The sequence below is a fragment of the Aptenodytes forsteri genome, unplaced genomic scaffold (assembly GCF_000699145.1).
Source record: "Aptenodytes forsteri isolate BGI_AS27 unplaced genomic scaffold, ASM69914v1 Scaffold76, whole genome shotgun sequence".
NCBI lineage: Eukaryota > Metazoa > Chordata > Aves > Sphenisciformes > Spheniscidae > Aptenodytes > Aptenodytes forsteri.
In genome coordinates, this window is record NW_008794444.1 from 1704531 (window position 1) to 1709716 (window position 5186).

Here is a 5186-nt window from a genome sequence, read left to right on the forward strand (position 1 = left end):
GCTAAAATGTAGTTTCATAATTAAAAATGAACTGTAATTGGCAAATGAATTAAGTATACTTCTGTGGAGATCTACTCTCATTCATTCACTGATGAGCAGTCCGTTGTTTGCAATGAATCTCCCTACTGTTAGAAATTAAGACACGCTGTCGCATTTAGACTGTAAAAACACCAGCATACAGCCATTTAGAGCCTCATTCAAAATGACTTCGTAACATTTTCACTACTAGTGATGCTTATTTTGATTTTCAGACAAGTAAAGCACCCATTGCTGAACTGGGCCGGCCACTGCCTGAGCTGCTCTTCCTTGAGCCTTGACTTGTGGCCGCTGTTGGGGATGGGGCACTCGCCTAGATGGACTTTTGGCCCAGCCTGGCATGGCCATTCACATGTTCCACTTCTATATAAAACTGGACAAGTCAGTGCAAAACTCTTGCGTTAGAGTACAAATACGATGAAGCCGAAGCTGGCAGAGGCAGTGAAAGAAAGGATTTTGGATGCTCGTGACCGTACTCCAGCCAACGTGGGACAGATGGAGGTGTACATCTTTTCGCTTCGCTTCCTACCACGGGTCATTCCAGGTTAAGGTGGATAAGCTACACTTGTGATTTCAGCTGCTGCAACATTAAATTTCATTTGCTAATGCCATATGTTATTTGTGCGGTAACAAATGTGCCATTTTTAGCTCATAAAGCGTTGAACGAATTTATCTGGAATAATTTCTGCCCTAACGTGGCCAAACATTTGACAAACAGGGTTCCAAAATGTGCTTCCGGGACTGCTGGTTGGTTACAGCCTGTGGGTATCAAAGCAGCTAAGAGTGCAATCTGGGGGAGGAAGGACAGGAGATTGAAGAGCAGGGGCACAACGCTTGGCTTGGGAAGCCCTTGGAAAGAGGCGACTCCGGTTCCCCAGTTTCCCTGCCTCCCCCTTCCCTCCCCTTAGGTCTTCTCTGTTCTACCCCTTCCCTTCCCTCGCAATAATCCTGTCTGCCTGAAACCACAATAAAGGAGCGCATCAGATAAAGCAAGGGATTATTTACTTGTGCTTTTGCTATTAAATGAAGAACAACATCAAAGTATTCAGTGCATCCCCCTGGCTCCTGTGAAAGAAAGGATCCTTTTATTCCTTGGCTAGTCTTTTGTCTAGCCAAGAATCTGCCGCCCACTCAGGTAATTTGTACCAACAGATCGTACCTGTGGCAGCAGAAGATCCTGTCAGGAAGGAATATCCAGCAGAAACCAAGCATTGCCCATGCCTGAGAAAGGCTGGCTGGGAAAGGGCGAGAGCTGATTTTTTTCCGACTCACTTGGAGGAGAGGAGGACTCGGGAAGAGGCATTTGCTCAAACAGGGAGAGGAGGGGTTTTTTGGCTTATCTTAATAAATGTGTGTGTTCTTAGTGAATCAACGTAAAAGAGACAAAGGGCAAGTGCCTCATCTGGCTGGCGTACTCAAACTCACACCCTCCCACTCAGTGCCACCTTTGAATATGTCTTCCCCAATAAAACATTCTCCTATTTCCCCTTCACATTTGCCCTCTCCTTGGGCACGGGACCACAATTCCTTGTGTACGAGGATACCGGAGCCAGCAGCATCACACCAAGATATAATTTGGCTCGGAGAGTATAAAAACGACAGGAGTATAAAAGTGACAGGATGTTCCCCTTGCCAACCCTGTGTTACCTTGGCGGCAGCGAGATCTCCGGCATCTTCTAGTCTGATGCCAGCGTTTTTGCTGTAAAGAGATGGACAAGAAAAGCCTTCAGCTTGCCCTCAGCCTCCAGCTTGCCAGGTCAAAGGTGTCCTGAAAAATGAGGAATTTCTGGGGAGGCTGAAGGTCACACAGAGAAATTCCTTGCCAAAAACACCAGGGTGGAGATTTCCCATTCCTACTGATGAGAGGTCATAGCTAGCCACACAAAGAAAAGTCTCTGTTGCGCCCCAGCACTGGGTTCCTTCCTCGGTTCAGCTGTCACCCCAAATTCCCCTTTCTTGCTGCAATTTCCCACTCAGGTTATGTTTCGTGCTCCTGCAGACAGCCTTCCCCCGGGCTGACGGCACCCTTTGCCTGTTGGAAGCATTAGATGCCTCTGGAGTAACACTAAGGTGCTGATAAAGTCAAGAAATTAAGTTTTGAGGGCTGTTCATTTCTAATGTGCTAAAACCATCAGAAAAAAATATCCACAGATCTGAAATTATCTAATTTCGCAACTGTGCTGGCGGAGGAAAACACTATGTCAGATTTAGTAGAGCTGTTCCCTTCCCCCTGCCCCTCTCTCCCCCAGTATCTTCTAGAGACCTTTCCTCCTTCCCCAAAGTCGGAGGACGTGACGTTTCGGATGGCTCCGAACAAGTTGTATAGCGACACTGCCAGTGCTCAGATTGATTTTTCTTGACTAAATCTGCTTGATCTTTTTCTTCAGGCTTTGGATATCAATTAAAAGAACACTACTCTTTTGTCTTGTGTGTTGCTCCCCTACAAAATAACGAACTGTTTAATACACTAGAGGCAATTTCAAATTATCTAGTTTAATGAGGAAGGTTGTGACAGAAGATTTATTACCCTTTCTGATCTGCTAATGTATTTTCCCAACCATCCCAGCAGAACCAATCACCGTATTTTCATTATACACTCTATTTTCAGGGGTTCATTAGTTGTAGACTAAAAATAACAGCGAAGGTCTCAGTCTGAGAGCTAATCCAATTCTTTTAATTGGAAACAAAATTTGATCAGACAACTTTCTAACCATAACTGCATCAAGCATCAAGACCCTTACTGGGTGTTTTGTCCAAATTGAAACTTCATGTGACTACGCATAAAGACCTGACCTAGAAACACAATCACGTAACTGCTACGAAGGACAAACCCAGCCTTTGCCTTAAACAAAAAATCCCACGTTCGCACAAGCAGTGGACTGTAGTCTATCCCAGTTGATGCGCGTCAAAAAAAAAGGTCTGGCAATGAACCCGTTTGACTGAGGCAAACTCAGAGATGCCCTTAGCTAGTGGCTGAACATGAGACTTCAGAAATAACTAAGATTTTTTTTTTCCTCCCCAAAGAATTGAAAAGAAAAATAAGGAAAATAAGATGGAAGAGCTCCCAGGTAGCCAATAGAGCCTCCTACCTCAAAGCTGGATTCAAATCTTTCTTAAGTTGGTACTTTCCAGCAATGGCTTTGTGCTGTTGGGTTACGGTACGTAACACGAGCCCGGTGTTTTCCCTGCTGCACCGTTTTCATATGCAGGAGCCACAAGCATAACGAGGATGACCGGGAGACAAACATTTGTGGACTTCACAGGGCATGCTCTCTGCAAAAAGGCATCGCCACCGCGGTGGGAATGTGGAGACGCCGCTGCCTGCGTGGCAGCTGCCCCACGAGGCAGTCGTCCTTGTATCTCGCAAGACAGTCGTCCTCACACCTCTGCACCGGTGGGGAGGAGAGGGACCCGTATTCACAAGGGCCAGCTTTCGCAGAGGGACTCTGGCTTTGGCCCTCTACAGTGGCCAGACATCCTTAATGGGCTAATGAGCCTGCTATGACTTGTAATTACGCCGTGGCCGCCACGGGAGCTATGCTCTCTGATCCAGACATCCCTCTGACCGGTCCCAAACACACGCCGTTCAAGGGATTCTCCCCAGCGATAAAATCACTGGAGTACCCACGCGAGGACATCCGCGGGGCACTTGGCAGTCTTTTCTAACCCTGCAAGGATCCCCGCAGGGAGGTGTTCGTAAGGACCCGCCGGCGGGGAGGCTGGCCTGAGGACGCATTTTGGCCAGATAATGTATCACTCAGACACCCAGGGGATTTTTAAAATGGATGTAGGGAAAAGGGAAGTTACTGCAACTCACGTCAGCCCCATGCTATAGATTTTAGATGCATAAATTATATATTTACGTTCAAAACTCTATTATTCATAGAGTTGAGTAAACAAGTATTGATTTTTACACTGTAGCACAGATGAGTATTTCTAACGATGCAGACAGGGGCTCTCCTTCCATCCTCGGTAACTCTGACCTCATCGGTGCTTCCTGAGAGCAATATTTAACAAGGACGATCAAGTTTAAAACCAGTTAGCTGCCGCCGTTCGGAATGGAAATTGATGTGCCTTTCTTTCTGAATGGACAACTTCTCCACCCACACCACGTCACGTGCGGCTCGTCCTACGACGGTTTTAGATGCTGAACCAGGCAGATGCAGACGGAAAGCAAGCAAGGAAAGGCTGCGTGAAACGCCCTCAGCTCACAGAGTAACGTTAGCTCTCCCACCTTATGGGAAGGGGCAAGGACATACTGGCTGTGTGAAAATAGCAGAAAAAGTAAGCTTAGATGTATAAAAAAAGCGGTGCTACTGCAGAGCTCATATGAAACCTTTTGAGAAAGGTCCTGCTATCAGTATGTGAGCTTGTGTCAAGATTTCTCTCTATTAAATGTAGGATACTACCATGCACATTTAGGGGTGGCAGAAAAAAATCCTTTAAGTGCGTTTTCCAGTACCACGTTATTTCAGAGGTTAACCAAAATCACTTACTTCATAGCTAACTTTGCTATATTGAATCAATGTACAAGTTCCTTATTGGATTTTTATTGCAGATAAAATTGACAGAGAAAGTCACTAGGATATACTTAAAAATGGGAAGGAAATGTACGTTTACAATAAAAAGGTCTCTGAAGGTCTCTTGTTTCATAGGAAGGAAGCCGTCTTTATATTGCATGAACGATAAAAAATGATTAAAACCGAAGAGAGACAGGAAGCTGATAATTTGATTTATCATCTTAATGGCTATGATTCATGAATAAATAATGTAATGGTTTATGTCTCCCTTGTAAAAGAAGTAGAGAAGAGCAATTTGTCTAACAAATGACTTCAAAAATTACAGCCGAGTCTTGTTTGCCACATTTGTTCTATTTAAAAAGAATGAGTGAGTATCTTATTTCTTATTACTTACTAGGACATTTGTTGTATTATTTATAAGAGTCAAAAACCTTAACTAAAAGCCACTCATCTCTGACCACAGTCTCCCATTAGCTTTAAATTCAGGAAAGAGAAAGGGATTGATCACTAGATCAATAAATCTAGCCTTAGAGCTGACTAAAAGCTTCCTTTAACCTCCTTCCTCCAGCATCCTTTTTCAAAATTAAAGTATCCCCCTTTTTAATTATTTAAGAGCATGTCAATTTTGCA